Source organism: Trachypithecus francoisi, unplaced genomic scaffold, assembly GCF_009764315.1.
Source record: "Trachypithecus francoisi isolate TF-2019V2 unplaced genomic scaffold, Tfra_2.0 Contig01474, whole genome shotgun sequence".
In the NCBI taxonomy this organism is placed as follows: Eukaryota; Metazoa; Chordata; class Mammalia; order Primates; family Cercopithecidae; genus Trachypithecus; species Trachypithecus francoisi.
Genome location: NW_022681435.1, coordinates 379,678 through 398,957, shown reverse-complemented (window position 1 = coordinate 398,957; position 19,280 = coordinate 379,678). Strand labels below are relative to the sequence as shown.

Here is a 19,280-nt window from a genome sequence, read left to right as displayed (position 1 = left end):
TTTCTCCAGTTTGCCAGTCTGTGTCTTTTAATTGGAGCATTTAGTCCATTGACATTTAAGGTTAATAATGTTATGTGTGAACTTGATCCTGCCATTATGATATTAACTGGTTATTTTGCTCGTTAGTTGATGCAGTTTCTTCCTAGCCTCGATGGTCTTTACATTTTGGCATGTTTTTGCAATGGCTGGTACCGTTGTTCCTTTCCATGTTTAGGGCTTCCTTCAGGGTGTCTTGTAAGCAGGCCTGGTGGTGACAAAATCTCTAAGCATTTGCTTATCTGTAAAGGATTTTATTTCTCCTTCACTGATGAAACTTAGTTTGGCTGGATATGAAATTCTGGGTTGAAAATTCTTTTCTTTAAGAATGTTGAATATTGGCCCCCACTCTCTTCTGGCTTGTAGAGTTTCTGCCGAGAGATCTGCTGTTAGTCTGATGGGCTTCCCTTTGTGGGTAACCCGACCTTTCTCTCTGGCTGCCCTTAAGATTTTTTCCTTCATTTCAACTTTGGTGAATCTGGCAATTATGTGTCTTGGAGTTGCTCTTCTCGAGGAGTATCTTTGTGGTGTTCTCTGTATTTCCTGAATTTGAATGTTGGCCTGCTCTACTAGGTTGGGGAAGTTCTCCTGGATGATATCCTGAAGAGTGTTTTCCAATTGGTTCCATTTTCCCCTCACTTTCAGGCACCCCAATCAGACATAGATTTGGTCTTTTTACATAATGCCATACTTCTTGCAGGCTTTGTTCATTTCTTTTCTTCTTTTTTCTTTTGGTTTCTCTTCTCGCTTCATTTCATTCATTTGATCCTCAATCGCTGATACTCTTTCTTCCAGTTGATCGAGTCAGTCACTGAAGCTTGTGCATTTGTCACGTATTTCTTGTGTCATGGTTTTCATCTCTGTCATTTCATTTATGACCTACTCTGCATTAATTATTCTAGCTGTCAATTCTTCCACTCTTTTTTCAAGATTTTTATTTTCTTTGCACTGGGTACGTAATTCCTCCTTTAGCTCTGAGAAGTTTGATGGACTGAAGCCATCTTCTCTCATCTCGTCAAAGTCATTCTCTGACCAGCTTTGATCCGTTGCTGGCGATGGGCTGCACTCCTTTGCACGGGGAGATGCTCTCTTATTTTTTGAATTTCCAGTTTTTCTGCCCTGCTTTTTCTCCATCTTTGTGGTTTTATCTGTCTCTGGTCTTGGTGATGGTGACGTACTGATGGGGTTTTGGTATAGGTGTCCTTCCTGTTTGATAGTTTTCCTTCTGACAGTCAGGACCCTCAGCTATAGGTCTGTTGGAGATTGCTTGAGGTCCACTCCAGACCCTGTTTGCCTGGGTATCAGCAGCAGAGGTTTCAGAAGATAGAATATTGCTGAACAGCATGTGTACCTGTCTGATTCTTCCTTTGGAAGCTTCCTCTCAGGGGTGACTCCACCCTGTGAGGTGTGGGGTGTCAGACTGCCCCTAGTGGGGGATGTCTCCCAGCTAGGCTACTCAGGGGTCAGGGACCCACCTGAGCAGGCAGTCTGTCTGTTCTCAGATCTCAACCTCTGCGTTGGGAGATCCATGGCTCTCCCCAAAGCTGTCAGACAGAGTCTTTCACGTCTGCACAGGCCCCCGCTGTTTCCCCTGTTGGCCTGTTGGTCTTCAGCTGTGCGCTGTCCCCAAAGGTGGAGTCTACAGAGACAGGCAGGCTTCCTTGAGCTGCTGTGAGCTCCACCCAGTTAGAGCTTCCCAGCGGCTTTGTTTACCTACTTAAGCCTCAGCAATGGCGGGCTTCCCTCCCCCAGCCTCGCTGCTGCCTTGCGGATAGATCATGGGAGACTGCTGTGTTAGCAATGAGGGAGGCTCCGTGGGTGTGGGACCCTCCCGGCCAGGTGTGGGATATATTCTCCTGGTGTGCCTGTTTGCTTAAAACGCAGTATTGGGGTGGGAGTTACCCGATTTTCCAGGTGTTGTGTGTCTCAGTTCCCCTGGCTAGGAAAAGGGATTCCCTTCCCCCTTGCGCTTCCAGGTGAGGCGATGCCTCGCCCTGCTTCAGCTCTCGCTGGTCAGGCTGCAGCAGCTGACCAGCTGCGATTTTCCAGCACTCCCTAGTGAGATGACCCCAGTACCTCAGTTGAAAATGCAGAAATCACCGGTCTTCTGTGTCGCTCGCGCTGGGAGTTGGAGACTGGAGCTGTTCCTATTCGGCTATCTTGCTCCACCCCTATTTCTTAATTTCTTTCCTCATCAGAAACACTAACAGGCCAGTTTCTATCATTTTCTAAAACAAACAAACAAACAAACAAACAAACAAAAAACACCACCATCAAGCAAATTCAATTTAATTTGCAAACAAATAGGATTTATACAGAGGAATTTGCAGATTCTACATGTTCTGATTTTTATACAACTCCAGCATCTTTTCCACAAGAGATTTTTGGTGGAGATGCCAGCAAGTCTTATAATTTTCCCATGATTATCTTATGACATCACTACAGTTCCTGGGGCCTGGTGCACTGCAAGGCACCTGGATGCCCAGTAGGTGCATGATGTTGGATGACTGTGCTAAGGCTGACCATGCACTGGTATAAGTGATGGGTGCATTAGCAAGAGATTGGGGAATGGTAGAAATTGGCTAGGTGACAAAGAGGGGAGTTTCATGAACATTTCAGGAAGAGGCAGCAACATGAGCAAGAGCTCTGAGTTGAGGCAGCATAGACATGGAGGAAATTATAAGTAGTTTCATGGGAGAGGGATGTAGAAGTTGATGAAGGGATAGACAAAGTTAGATTGCAGGAACCATTATGTGTCAGATTCCATTCACTGCAGCAGATATTTATTCTGGGGTCAAACTCCAATTGGTACATATGCATTAGTGGCATCCTGAAGGCCAGGAGGCAAAACATGACAATTGACAGAAATAGGAAGAGTTTCCAAGTGATGAAATGACCAGTTTGTAGCCTGAGGCAGCAGGCTTTTGGAGACAAATATCTGGACACATTTTTCTTGGCAATATGATGCCAAGAGGACAAAACTTAGGCCAAGAAATCCACCCGGTTCTCTGGAAGAGTAATGGCTGGAATATTGTTAATGTGGCATCAATTCCAGATTTAAGAATAAGGTCTGAAGTGCAGCTGCTCCATTCTATCATTTAGCTAATGGAAGCTTGAGGATTTGCCAGACATTGTTTCTGGGTCTTACACAATTTCAGAGCTGCTTCATGTTGATGCTGTGGTCACGGCCTCTAGGAAGATGCCACACCAAAGAAGGGGAGACACAGTCCCAAGTTGTGTCTGGGTGAGAAGCTGAACACCGGCTCCGAGGTCAGGTTCTCTGAGAAAGCAGTGGGAAGGACAGAGGTCAGGTTCCTCCCAGATGCAAAAGCAGTGACTGATAGCTCCCGACAACACACAGGCTTTTTTGTGTTTATTCATTCATCCACTGAGCGGATATTAATTAGGTGCCAAGCATTTTTAAGGTATAGTTCTAGGTTCAGGGCTCAGGGGATGCAGCAGTGAGCAAAACACAAGCAACCTCTGATTCTGTGAGGGGAGGCTGAGAATATACAAATAAATATCAGCTATTTCAGATAGAGGAAAGCTCTGTAAAGAAAACAAAGCAGGATAACAGGATAAAGAATGACCAAGAAAAAAGAAAAGATGCTATTCTACTGGCTTAAATAATTGTTGAACAGTGTTTCTTTATTATAGAATAGAAACGAAAGTGGAAATGAACAGTCTTCACCTCTCTGGGTTGTAAAGGGAATTAAAAGGAATGTGTTTATGAAAGACTTAGCTATCTCTCTAAAATGCAATAAGCATCAATAATCAGTTGCTTACATTTTTACTGCCAGTTTTTAATGAGGATGAGGATATTCTAGAGGTTAAGCTTTCTTAACAGTAGTCGGGAGAACTGGCTTCAAAGCCTGCCAAATGTTCTGTGTTTGGATTCTGGTTCTACCCTGAAAACCCATGTAACCTGAATCAGTTACTTTATCTCTATGAGCTTCTGTTTTCTTACCAATAAAACGGAATAATCATTAGTACCTTCTTTGTTAAGTTGTTGGAAGGATTATTGAGATTACACATCAAAAGGTCTTGGTTCAGTGACTGGCACAGAATAGATACTCAATATAAGTTACCTGTTAACATGTTAATATTTTTGGAAAATTTTCCCAACATTAAAATCAACCTTCTAGGGTTATAATTGTTTCTGAATAGTAATACACGGTGTTTTCTCTCTTACCATCACTTGTTGGAGGAGGTAGAGTAGAATGCTGGTTGAGAGTACAAATTGGCAGGGATGCCGTGTGTGTTAGCTACTCAGTTACATAGTTTCTTGAAGGCATCTCTTGTTACTATTTGAAGACAATAACATGATAGGAAAAAAACAGAAGTTGTATTTAGTTAAATTAATTAACCTATTCTGGCTGTAGAAAGTAGATTGTCTCAGCTGGGTGCGGTGTCTCATGCCTGTAATCCCAGCACTTTGGGAGGCCGAGGCAGGTGGATCACGAGGTCAGGAGTCCAAGACCAGCCTGGACTTGGTGAAGATGGTGAAACCCCATCTCTTCTAAAATACAAAAATTAGCCGGGTGTGGTGGCAAGTGCCTGTAATCCCAGCTACTCGAGAGGCTGAGGCAGAGAATTACTTGAACATGGAAGGCGGAGATTGCAGTGAGCTGAGATCATGCCACTGCCTTCCAGCCTGGGTGGCACAGTGAGACTCCGTCTCAAAAAAAAAAAAAAAAAAAAAGGAAGAAAGTAGATTGTTTCTTGCTTTATGTCTCTGTGTCCTCTGCTAGAATGTGAATCCTCATGGCAAAGATCCTTCTTATTCGTGTGTATCTATAATACTTAAGATAGTGCCTGGCAGAGTTATGTGCTTGGAAGATAGGGCTACCTGTGAAAAAATTCACAGAAAAAGACTAAAGACTATCATACTGCATCATAGAATGAAACTAAGATTCATGACCGTGGCAATACCTCCATCCCTTTCCTTTGCAGAAGCTTTGTGGGTGGTTTCCTTTTGGGAAAATCAGGCCAAATTCATCTCTACCCTTGGTGCAGCCACTCTGCCTCTACAGCTCCTTCACCAAGGCAGCATGCCATGGTTGCTGAGCTTCTATTTAGAAGGTACACCAAGAGCATCTTTGAAGAGAATGGCCATCCCTGTATTGAATGATGACCTTAGTAGCCGGAAAATTTTGATCCCTCTAACTATTTACTTGAGTCTAAAAACATTTATTTCCTTTAGTGCTTTAGAAAATGAAATTTCAAAGCTAATGTCTGCTCAATTTAATTAAATGCAGGACAGAAATATGAGATGGCCTTTGCCAAATGAACCAAACAAGGACTGATGAAGAGAAGAAGAACAGGAAGAAGAGGAAGAAGAAGAGAAAGAAGAAGAGGAAGAAGAAGAGGAAGAGGAATAGGAAGAAGAAGAAGAAGAAGAAGAAGAAGAAGAAGAAGAAGAAGAAGAAGAAGAAGAAGAAGAGGAGGAGGAGGAGGAAGAAGTAGAATGGACATAGCAATTGATCTATGGCTTTAAAAACATTCTGAAGATACATCGGATTTGAAAGTGCATGTAGATACAGTCATCAAGTATAAAATGTGTGGAAGGAGCACTGAATTAAATTCTGTAGCAAATTGATATTATTCTTCCAGACAGCAAAGGGAAAGTTGTACAAAGAAAGGAGGAAACAGATGAAAGCATGAAGGAGGACATGCAATGCAATATACAATGTAGGTATAGTCTGATGATTATACCGAGTAAATCCCTAATGAAAGCTTGTTAAATAAGTGAATGAATAAGAAGCATGGCTTATAGGATTGATTATGCAAGAGATTCAATATTAAATATAACATCTTAAGGGTTTATTTAATAATTAATAAAAGAGATTGGGTTTGGAGTAAGGATTTTAACTGTCTTAAGTCAATGTAATTAGTTCAAGGCAAAATGTCTCTTGTTTTCACACTGGATGTCTATTTGAAATTTGGCTGCATATAATGATTAAAACGAAAGATCTCACATTTTGATTCAAATTGCTGTGTGGAACCATAGGAACAATCAACATGGATAAGCCTAGAGGCCAATACAGAATTAAGGATGAGCCACCACAACATTCTCTTTTCTCCAGCAGAGACAGGAGAGCTCTAATTCCCAGGCTTCATTTGCACATGCTGTTATTCACAGATGAATAAAGTGTGCCACTTTGTTGTCACCCCCTGGATCCATAGCACATAAGCACAGACAGGAAATGGTCCAAAAACCATTGGCATCTAACCCATGATACATTATGTTACTAAATATCTGGCATGAAAATTGGCTAAATCTCATCAGGCAGTTGCCAAATGTCATTTAACAAAGCAGTCCCTATCCAGGACCTCTATGTGACTATACTGATAATATTGTCACTAGAGGTGAAGAGACACAGTCCATAAAGAAACTCATCATTAGAAATAAACATGGCAGCTCACCAAAAAGCAAAAGCAATGTGAAGAAATTAAAGAGGAGCTTTTCAGTAAACCAGTGTGTTTGTGTAGGTTGCATGTGTGTGCGTCAATGCATTCAAATGTGAAAGTCTTTATTCCATTAAGTAATAGAGATGATATATTTTTCTCTTAACTGCCTAAAGTAGTGACTAGGCTTCATCAGCATCATAAATAAAACAAATACTCATTCTTACTTGTGGTCTTCAGATCACAGTGTCCAAGGCTGCTTGGGTTTTGTCCTTTCTTCTAACGATTTTGGAAAAACTGAGTGAAGATTTCTCCTTAGCCTGGCTTCTTTGTAAGTAGAAATAACCCCTACTACCTTCCAAGCATGAAGTCAAATGTGAGTTTTTAAAGAGAAGTGAAGGAGCTCTTTTGATGAAGTTTTTTCTTTACAAAGTCTTTTTAGAGCAATCACACACAGACACGCACACACACACACACACAAAACTATCAGCTCTATCACCATAATACCCCCTTTATATTTCCAACCTTGATTTCTCACCTTAACTCCAAATTTCCAAATTATCATCTATTATTAGGCAATTCAAAATGAAATGTGTCCAATGTTGGGCTCATTGTCACTCTACCCTTAGAAATGTTTACCTCACTCTGACTTCTTGTCATGAATGGCACAGATATGAGTCCAGTCACAATCCAGCCAAGACCCTGAGACATTAGACTCTTCAGTATCCTTCAACTTCCACACAAGTTCTGTTAAAAGCTCATGTTGTTGCAAATTCACCAAATTGTATACATTAAACGTGCAGCTTTTTGTATATCAATGCTTCAATAAAACTGTTTATGAAAACCAATGAATGTTGATCTTATCTACAAAAATGACTCTTTTTTCAGTGCCTTCTTAGCCAAACTAACTGTTATTGCTTTAGCCAGAAGTCAGCATTTTCTGGGTAGTGGCAAAAAATACACATTCGTCTTTCTTGCTCACCCCATCTTACTGCAATCTAATCCATCCTCCATCCTCGTGCTGCATGGAGCCTTCAAAATACACATCTGTTTATATCTAGCCACTCCTGAAGACTCTCCAGTTTAACAAGAAAGGGACAGAACCTAAATGAGAAAAACTAGTGTCTTTGCTCCTAGAATTCACATATAAATATAATGCATTTCTAATTTGAACCCAAAAAAGATTTTTTGAATTGAATGAAATGATGCTGATGTTCATAATAGAATAAAAAGGGCTGGAGAAAATGTTGAAAAACAGAGAGGGATATTCCTTCTCTAATACTAGAAAGTACTATACATCTGCTATTAAACAACATGGTATAGCAATAGAAAAAAAAATCAAAGAAACAGAATTGAGACTAGAAATAGATCAAAGAGTAGTGGTCCCCAACATTTTTGGCACCATGAACTGGTTTTGTGGAAGACAATTTTTCCATGTTGGTTCGGGGTGGTTTGGGGGTGACTCAAGTCCGTTACATTTACTGTGTACTTTATTTTGATTATTATTACATTGCACTAGATAATGAAATAATTATACAATCCACCATAATGTAGAATCAGTAGAAGCCCTCAGCTTGTTCTCCCGCAATGGTCCCCTCTGTGGGTGAAGGGAGACAGTAACAGATCATCAGGCATTAGATTATCATAAAGTGTACACTCTTAGATCCCTCAAATGCACAGCTCACAATAGGGTTCGTGATCCTATGAGAATCTAATGCCGCTGCCAATCAGACAGGAGGTGGAGCTCAGACAGTAATGCAAGTCATAGGGAGTGGCTGTAAATACAGACGAAGCTTTGCTCATTCACCCTCCACTCACTTCCTGCTATGTGGCCCTGTTCCTAACAGGCCACAGACCAGTAGCAGTCCATGTCCCAGGTGTTGGCAATTCCTGTCTTAGAACATAGAACTTAGTGTATGATGGCCAGGTGTGGTGGCTCACACGTGTAATTCCAGAACTTTGGGAGGCCAAGGTTGGTGGATCACTTAAGATTGGGAGTTTCAGACCTGTCTTGCCAACATGGTAAAACCCAGTCTCTACTAAAAAGACAAAAAATTAGCCAGGCATGGTGGTGCACAAAGGTAATCTCAGTTACTCAGGAGGCTGAGGCAGGAGAATCACTTGAATCCAAGAGGCAGAGGTTGCAGTGAGCCAAGATTGCACAATACAGCCTGGGAGACAGCAAGACTTTATCTCAAGCAAAAAACAAAAAATAAAAGAAGAACTTAGCATATGGTAACAGTTTTATTTACATTCAGTGGATGAAAAATGTGGTTTATTTAATAGATAGTATTGGTCCAATGGACTATTTAACTAGAAAAAAAAATGAAATCAGACCCCTGGTTTACATTATATAATACAAAAACAAATACCACATGGATTAGAAACTTAATCATGTATATAAAACCTTAAAATCCTGCAAGAATATCTAAGTAATCACATGGAAGGCCTTCTTAACCACAACTGGAAACCCTAATAGTGTAAGCAAAAAGATACCAGATAAAGTTATATATTTTGTATGGCAAAATATGCTACTAACAAAATCATAGACTTTGAATAAATATTACTATTGCAGAGGATAGAAAAGAGCTCTCAAAAATTAACAAAAAAAAAAAAAAAAACAAGATGGAGAAACAAAAGAGGCTATTTCTAGAAGATCAAATTGAAATGGTGAAGAAATATACTTTTAAAAAGATGTTCTTATGTAATCATCAGATGGCATTTTACACACAGTGGACTGCCCCAGACAGATGTGAGCCGTGGAATCAAAGGAAATTATTTTGGAACTTCAAGGATTACCCTATTGGATTTCTGACTTGCATGGGGTCTGTAACTTCTTTCTTTTGGCCAATTTATCCTATTTGGAATGGGTGTATTTATCCAATGGCTGTACCTCCGTTGTATTTTGGAAGTAACTAACTTGCTTTGATTATACAGGCTCGTAGACAGAAGAGACTTGCCTTGTCTCAGATGAGACTATGGACTGTGGACTTTTGAGTTAATGCTGCAATGAGTTAAGACTTTGGGGAACTTTTGGGAAGGCATGATTGGTTTTGGAACGTGAGAAGGACATGAGATTTGGGAGGGGCTGGGGTGGAATAATATGGTTTGGCTCTGTGTCCCCACCAAACCTCACCTCGAATTGTAATCCCCATAATCCCTACATATCAAGGGGAGGACCAGGTGGAGTCAATTGGATCATGGGTGCAGTTTCCCCATGCTGTCCTTATGATAGTGAATGAGTTCTCATGAGATGTGATTGTTTTATAAGTGTCTGTCATTTCCCCTGTTGTACTCACCTTGTCCTGGTGCCCTGTGACAAAGGTGCCTGCTTCTCCTTTACCTTCGACCATGATTGTAAGTTTTCTGAGGCCTCGCCAGCAATACAGAACTGTGAGTCAATTAAACCTCTTTCCTTGATAAATTACCCAGTCTCAGCTATTTATTCATGGCAGTGTGAGAACAGACAATAAATCCTGAGAAAAACATGAGAGTTAGGTTGCTGACACTGATTATCTTGAGAAAGTAGTTTAGTAATGACAATAAAGAGGCAAAGGTGGAATCAAATAAGGAAAGCCTGCATATGACCACTTTTAGTACATATGAAAATTATATATCTATAAATAAAGAGTAGGAAAAAAAGTTGCAAGTTACCAATGGCTCTTCAGTACCTTCGGACAATGATTTTTTTACATTAAAATTTGTTTGCCATTCAATACTTTTCACAATGCAGCCATTGCTACATATTGCTACTTCCAGCCACAAGCCACATATCGCTACATTTTACAAACATCTTTGTGCTTTATCCATGGGAACATTTTTGTGTTCCCATAACACACCCCATTCTCTAATCCCCTCTTTTGGATTTGCTGTTATATCTGAAAAGATTCCCTTTTAAATTACCTAATAAATTTCTACTCATCCCACAAATGCCAGCCCAAGTTTTACCTCCTCCAGGTATCCACTCACTCTCCCAATATCTTCCTTGTCTCTCCTCTGCATTGGCCCCTACAAGACAGTACTGTAATTATTGCTTTCCCCATCTTTCCTCTCCAAGTCTCTTTTAGCTGAGATTCTTGGAAGAAGGGACTATTTCTTATTTATTACTATATCCCTGATCATTATTTAATTTTCCCACTACCTCCCCCAACACAAGCATTCCCTGAGATGATTCTAGGTAACTTTACGGAACAAATATCCCTTTACAATCTGATTACTTGCTGGAGATAGGTTGATCTCATTGAGTCCACACAATAAGCAGAACTCAAGCCACACAATTATAGTAACATTCCATGTGCCAAGGGTGGCATTTATGCTTATTTTGTGTAAATTGTGGGAAACAGGCAAAATAATCAAGGTCTGACTTCAGCTGGTTGTGGACAGACCACATGGAATGAAATCAGTATATATTAAATAAGATAAACATTGAAGATAAACAACATCATTGACTTCATACTATTATTCATGGTCATCATCTAAGCACAATAGTGAAGTGATTTTCTAATTGTGTTTATGAATACCTTGATACAAAGAGTCCTTTCCTACATTATTTTTAGTTGTATCTTGCTTTTAAAAAGAGCCACTAATTAATCACCATCTACTGGTGGTATCTCAAAAATACAGAGTTGAATAACTATGGCAATTAAATACTCTCATGACCATTACCCTACCTGAGAACTATACTATGACCTTTAGCCATTTTAGTTAAAAGAGCTGTATAACTCCTGAAAAATCAATACTGCCCACCACACACTGGCATGAGCTACTGAGTAAACAGTTATGTGTGGAGTTATTTGCCTTTCCATGTTATTTGCCCAAGCAAAAACCTGTTTTAGGAGTATTAGAGCAAACATTTAGGAGGGCAAATGGATAAGGTATTTGGGTGTTTCATTCCTGTAAGCAATCTGTTAAAAATGCAAGATAAAAGAAAGGAAAATCTTTGGTTCCTAGGGTGGGAAAATCTGTAATTGACTAAAATTTCCCTACCTCCCTCCCTATGTGTTTAGAACTCAAATTTGTGGTCACTCACAAACTTAGTGAATTGGATGGTCCTCGAAAGTTCCTGGTAATCTTTGGCCAAATGCCTGCATTCTTGTCATTTGGCACAATTTAAGGAGGAGCCAAAACTAAACCAGTCATAATCTTCCACAAGGCTCCATTAGAAAAGTCACATTACAATGCATTAGTGATGACTAAGCTCTATACATCACATTAAAAATTCCCTGGGCAGCCATTGTTTCCTCACTTCAGAATGAATAACAGAAATGACATTTCACAACTAACAACTTGAGTTTATTATCTCTAGGGAACCAGCACAGAAACTACCAGAGGGGATATGCAACATCAACCAGTCATTTTCCGGAGTTCCTCAGTATAGATTTCTAATATTTCATTCACTACACCTATGTCTTTAGGCATATTTCACGGATTTGTATGCAGAGGTGAAGCCCGACTAAAATGTAAAGAATCTGCATTGCAGAAACATAAACATTAGATCTAGGAGGTATATTAGCACTTATTTAATCTAATTTCTTCATTATATAAATGGGAAAACACACCAAAACAAAACAAAAAGGACATGTGGAGACGTTCAATGATCTGCTCAAATTTTAAGGCAATTGAAGGCAAAGCCAGAAATGAAACCCAGGTCTCCCAAATCCTAACCTGATTCTCTTTGCATATGCCTGCCTGCTTCTACTCAACTGCAAAACAACCTCTTTAGCTTCGATTTACAGGGCCATCACTGTCCTTTCACTCATCCATAATGACTCCATTTACTGTGTTTCCTGTTGACTTTGCTTTATATTTATTTCTACTATTTCCTGCTTTTGATTATTTCTGGAGCGTCTACCATGAAGATGATGAAGTAATAAGATGGAAGAAAGTCATATGTTATTCCATGTAACAATTACAAATCTAAGACTGAACTCCAGGAATTCTCAGGCAATTCTGGACGTGTGATTGTTGCCCATTCATTCTAAAAATGTGTCTTCACCAAAAAGTTGGTGTTTTAAAAATAAGTTTGGAAAACTATAATTTCATCTAGAAGAAAGTAATGTCCTGCTATAAAAAAACTGGTTTAACTTTAACTCATAATTTCCCAAATATATTTGAATATGGAAACTCTTCTTGTATGTACCTAAGTTTCTGAAACAACTAACCTTCCACAAAACAAACATTAGTAAGTTGCTTTATCACAGTGAGCAATGGGGTGTGGGCCAATATCTCCTCCTTCAATACTTTGTTTTACTAAAAAGAATTTACCAAATGTTTCCTGTAGGCAGCTCATTGTGTGGTTGAAGTGGGTATGGGTAAAGGAAATGAAGAAAGAGATATAAGAAGTTAAAAATGACTCCAGATTTCTTGAGTTTACAATTGTATTGGGTATAAACAAGACATGCAACAAGTAACCAAACCCTTAGGCAGTAAATAATTCAGTGTCCAGTATCTCCGTAAGGTACAGATGAAGGCACTGGGATTTTTCATTTGAACTTAACTGGAACAAAGCAAATTTTAAATTAGATCCTGAAGGACATACAGAAATGAAAGTGTCTGGCACAAGGTTGACCAATGCATATTTGCTTAACAAATGAAGGACATTCTGGGTTAGGGAATAGCATGAACAATATCTTGAAGTCAAATGGAATGAAACATGTTATTCATGGGAATGTAGAACCTAGGGTGTCTGGGACAGGAGTGAGGGTGAGCATTGGCTCCAGGGGATGGGAAATTAAAATCAGAGAGGGGCCGAGCACAGTGGCTTACATCTGCGATCCCAGCATTTTGGGAGACTGAGGCAGCAGGATCATTTGAAGTCAGGAGCAAAATAAAGATTGAAGTGGGAGAATTTAAGCAGAATGTAAAAATCGTTATGCTAATGAGAACTCCAGAATCTTCCCAAAGTCATTTTTTTATTTTTATTTTTTGTTTTTTGGTTTTGTTTTGTTTTGTTTTGTTTTTCCTTTTCATCCCTAGCATCTTACAACCACCTGGGCATGAAATAGGAATTTAAAAAATGTTAGTTAATTAAAATAACAAATGAGCACGAATAAAAGAAGCACAGTGGAGAAGAACTGGAGAATTTCTGTTTGGGAAGTAAAATGACACAAGCAGTCTTTTTCAAAAACATTTCTGGTTGGTGATGTCTGATGGGAGTTGAATTGTGAGATGCTACAGACAGCATGCAGCAGTTAGAAGACAAAGTTTGGAGTTTAGGACAAACACCTTCCCTGGAGTAGATAAATTTGAAATGCATTTTGAAAGAATCAATAAGCCCGAGGAACAATGGAATAAAAGGGACAATGGAAAAACAGCATCCAAGTTTAGACCTAAGATAGTGGTAGTGTCAATCACAGAGAAAGGAAAATTCTAAGAGGGAATAGGATTGGTAGAGGGATTCTATGTTGGAAAATAACGACAAATATCCAAAGGGAGATGTTCTGTCACCTAATGGTGGCATAGGGAAGGCACAACTACTCAAATAGCTACTTTCCCATCTTAGCCTATTTCCCAAATGAAATATGGATATGATTATTATCATCCCCATTATGCAGATGAGAAAAGTGAGTGGCAGAGATATCAGGTGTTTGCTCACTCAACAGGGAGTATGGCTAAGACTTTAATTCCTACAATATTTACAATGTTGTATTTCAGGAGATACAGAATTGAATTACAAAGTCTGGTCAGATGAAACCCCGTCTCTACTAAAAATACAAAAATTAGCCAGGCATGGTGGCACAATTCTGTAATCCCAGCTACTCAGGAGGCTGAGGCAGGATAATCACATGCACTCAGGAGGTGGAGGTAGCAGTGAGCCAAGATGGTGCCACTGCACTCCAGCCTGGGCAACAGAGCAAGACTCCATCTCAAAAACAAAACTACAGAATTATCAGAAGTGTGAAATCAAGAGATCAACAGGGGGATTCTTAAGGAAGTTCACAGGGAGAATCTATCTCATGCTGCCACTTTCTGTTGTTCCTTGGCTTGTAGATACATTACTCCAATCTCTGTCTCCATCTTCACATCTCCTTCTTTCCTGTGTTTCTGTATCTTCTCCTTTTCTGTCTCTTACAAGGACACTGCCACTGGATTTAGAGCCCATCCTAATCCATTAGGATCTCATCTCAATTCTTACCCTAATTATATTGGTAAAGACTTAATCCCAAATAAAGTCACATTAGGAGACTCTGGGTGGGCATGGATTTTGGAGGGATGCTAATCAATCCGCTACAGGGAATAAGGATGAAGCAGCCAGAGCAGTTAAGAGGCCGTTCAGATGTCAATAATCCATCAGAGGCATCGTCTGGTAACACAGAAGTGCTTCTATTTCAGATTTTCAAATAGAGCCAATGAGATTTATTAACACATTGGATTATTGCCTCCTGAGTTTTTCTCTTCACCACTTTAGAAATAAGAGAAGCATTGGTTTTTGGAAGAGAAAGGGCTATGTGGTGGCCCAGTGATTGTTATTGCCTACTTGAGTCGGCTGTGAACAGAGGATAAACTGAGATGAAGGTTTATAACCATTGTATGTTAGCAGGGAAGTAGGGTACCTTTCCAGTTTTACTGTTTGGTATTTCTTATTAAAAATACCCATAGCTCAATACATTTTGCTGCAATTCAAATAGAACAAAATTTTGAAGATAAATTGTTCTGAAGATAGGAAATGCATTTATGTGGCAGAGATGAATAAATGTGTTGAATTTCTCATGCAAACTTTAGTACTGTAACAACTCTATATTTTGATTCACTCTATCTATTTGAGTGAAAATATTTCTTTTTAGGGCAGGAAAATGATCTCACCTATCTAAAAGAAAAGCAAAGACTTACATCTTAAAGAGTTTAAGGAGTTGAGCTCAGCCTGAAAAACGACAGTGGTGCTAGGTATGAACTTCTGAGTTCTCTGGTATCAATTTAAGCTGAAATCTTGATTTACTTCCCAAGTTATAACTTCTGGGAGACAAGGCATGCAGGGAGAATGAAGGAAATGAAACACTATAAATTATCCCATTTACGATATCAGATTCTCAAGCAAATATCTTGATATTCGGTACCAAAAAAAAGAATATCTCTCCTTTAACAGCTGTCTCTCCATAGACCTTTCCCATTGATTCAACAATGTTCTCTTCCTATATATGATCCAAAGAATATTCTCCCATTTCCTAAGAGTAGTATTCAAAGACCTTCCATCTAGCTGTAATGCTTTCTCTACCTTCCATGAGAGAATCCAGGGCTTCAGGTACAGCCACTCCATGTCCCTCCAAACATGGCATCCTCATTGTTGCCCCTTGAGCTCTGCCTGAAGAGAATTGACATCCTGCCCACTTAAAGTTCTTCCCCTTTTCATAATCTGGTTTGAATCTCACCTCTTCTCTATGTTACATTACCCTGTAGCATCAATTTGCACACCACATTTTTCTCCTTTGACTAAGATGTTTATAGTCCTGCCATGTCCAAGTTCAAGTCATCATCTGTTGCCTGGACTAAAGCAAGGGCCTCCTGCCTCCCTGCTTCCATCCTTGACCCATAAGGACTACTAGCTCCCAAAATGATATTTTCAAAACTTTAAATTATGTATTCCCTAAATTATGTATATAAAACCCTTCATAGCGTTTCACCTCAGAATAAAATTTCAAGTTGTCTATAAGCTACCTCCCACCTCCCTCTCCTACATCCTCTACCTAGATATGTAATATATTTTACTCAGCATTTCTAGTTATCTTTGTATTCACATCCCTTTGAATTTACATCTGAAATGGGATGGTTCCCTTGACCCTTTCATGGGACTTACAAAGGGGATGGCACATTTACTCAGCCCCCAACTCGCAACCCCTCACAGGATGGGGAGATCATAGGTAAGTGGGTACAGGGGCTGGGATGAGTGGTTCTGGGCACCAGCAGGAGTAGAACTTTGTGTGGCTCCCACAGCAGCTTCTGGGGGATATCCACAACCTCCAGAGTCCCAGAGGGTGTGTGTTACAGTGTGCTCTTTTAGCTTTGCTGTCTGCATCTGGCTTATGTGTTTAACAGCTCGGTTTGACAGCCCTCTGTGCCCCAAGCTCTTGTTTGGTGTCCAGGAAGAATCAGGTCACAGGAATGAATTGAAGATGGCAAATGCAGAGGATTTTATTGCCAATGAAGAGGCTCTTTCTGGTATAAGGAGCTGGAAAAGGGATGGAGTGGGAAGGTGGTCTTCCCCTGGCCAAATGGCTGTCCCTGGCTAGACTCTTCTCTGAAGTTCCACCATCAAGCTGTACCTCTGAAGTCAGGCTGCTCCTCTCCAACATCCAGCTGCTGCTTTTCTTCTCTCCTTCTCTATCACTCTGCTGCCTCTCTGCCAGTGGAGCCTGGGTTTTTTATGGGCACAGGATGGTGGGGTGGGGTGGGCCAAAGAGCAGCATTTGAATGGGAAAATAGGAATGCACATTCTCACTTTAGGCCACAGTCTTAGGCTTGAGGGTATGGCCCTTGCCACGGACTGCCCTCCTCTATTCAGTATTTCCCTGCCTTCTGTCCGTATCACACCTAACTTTCTCAGTATCAGTTAGTGACTTCCACTTTGTAGGCTGTATTTCTTGATACTAGTAGTGATTCAACATGTGCTTATTGACCAACTATGTGTGTTCTGCTGTGTTTCTCACTGAGAGAATACAAAACTTTGAAAAATTAAAAGGAAACGCTTCTTTATTTCTTGTAAGAATATGATAATAGAAATTGGGATTGAGTTTGTGCTAATTATACAATTTCAGAACTATAGAGAGACATTTGAAGTCTTCTGATCCTTCAACCTCATTTTAAATGAGGCCCCAAGCTTGTATAAGTTAAACGACTCAAAGCTAATTAGTGATTGCTCAGGGACAAGACACCCAGTCTCCTGTTTATTGGTCTGGCATTTGCTCCCACTTCAGCATACTACAGAGTTCATTAGAATCACCATCCAATGCCTTCATTTGAGGGAGATTTTCTGAGAGCAAGTATTCATTCAGAATTCCTGGCAAAAATTGGCATTAAAATCTGGTAGGGTCTCTTAGCTCCATCCTTGTTCCTTTCTTTTTTTTTTTTTTTTTTTTAATTGTTTTTGGTCACTTGCAAGCTGGAGAGAGGCATCATTTTCTACTGACTGCTCAACCTTTGAGAGTCATCTCTGATGATCCTTCATTCATGAAGTATTTCCTGATTTCTCTCAAACCTGATATATTTTTCTACCTTTTGTATCCTCTTAACATTTTGTTAAAAACACATTTGGGTATTTCAGTTATTAAATTTTATACTGCATTTATTTGGATGCTAGTTTAATCTCTTTAATTGAGATTGCCAGTTCTTCAAAGGAAAAACCTTTCTATGGTCTTTCTTCATATCATCCACAGTTACTAACACAATGCCCTAAACATAATGGCTCAGGTAAGTATTAAGTATGTTGAATGGAACGAATGAGAAGTTACTGAATTTTTTTTTTTTAATTACAGTGAAGGCAGCATCTGTATCAAATGACCAGGGAATTGACAACAATCTTAATTGTCATACCTCTACCTTGAAATTGAATTAAAAAACACTTGATTATTATCTAACAGAGGGAAACACATTGTCTAGAAAATACAGGCTTAAAAAAACCTAGGTTACAAATCACAACATTGATCTTATACCTAACACTCAAGAGCTGAGATCACGCCACTGCACTCCAGCCTTGGCAACAAGAGTGAAATTCCGTCTCAAAAAAAGAAAAGCAAGTATTGTAGAGGCATGTCAGATAATTCACTAATACAAACATTTCTAGATTTTGTGAATTTTTTGTATTTGTCAATTTTTAAAAGATTTGTAATTTATGGGATTTTTGTCATTTTGAAAGATTATTTTCATACCTAATTTTGTATTTATAATTAATTAAATTACAATCAAATCAAATAAGCTTTCTCAAATTTAACAAACTTCAAGTCCCATAAAAGCTATTATTGTCCTTCTGTACTAGAATGATCTCAACTAGAACTATCTTGTTCAGTGTTTACAAAGAAAAATAAGTAAACTTTTTTAGTCCCAATTTTATCAAATTGGTCCTTAGACATAAATTACATTGTCCCTTTTATAATTTATACAAATTGGTTCATATTCAGTTTTTAGTGAACACATATAACAATTCATTATATATACAACAAGAGGTTGTAAATAAAATTACATATCAACAGCTTTCTCATGAAACAGTTGATGTAATTTCACACCATCTTTTTTACTATGACGCAATTGTTGTTTCTCAAATTAAGATGAAATAGTTTATAGTCAAAAGGTATAATTGCAAAGTTTAGAAGGAAATAGTCTTCTAATTGATGTCCAACAGACATCCAGCAGAGGTTAGAGTCACTCTGATGTTAGAGCAATAGCTTTTTTCCTGAGCCCTCAAGAGCTCAAACTTTACCTCTACATTTTGATCCTGACTTTCTTTGATACTGGCTTGGGAATCCATGGGCTCCCAGGGTCCCCTGTTCTGTCTGACTCTGATGTCCTTTTAAATGCTTGTTACATGTACACTTTCCTTTTCTGCTTATGCTTGGCATGCTAATATCTGGGTCTGTCTCCTAATTGAGACTTTTGCTTACTCCTACTCCTACTCTGAAACCAGGACCACTGGTCTTCATCTCTCATTGACCAACGGCTTTGAGCCTAATGGATCTCTGACCATTTGGTTCCTGGCTCTATCCAGACCTCTAGCAATCATTGCAGGTACCATACTATCTGAACCCCATACCGCTTGTTTGCCAAATGGAATAGCTTTGGTTGATCTGTTTCCATGAAGATTACCCTATAAATTTTTTACTAAAATGAAATATGAAACTTTAGTTGGATAT

The 19,280-nt window shown here is 39.3% G+C and overlaps 1 protein-coding gene across 1 annotated transcript in view; it reads right to left on the bottom strand.

Moving 5' to 3' along the window:
• The window catches only part of RAB27B (RAB27B, member RAS oncogene family), a 190,977-nt gene that overhangs the window by 132,087 nt on the left and 39,610 nt on the right, over positions 1 to 19,280 (bottom strand). The window lies entirely within an intron of this gene.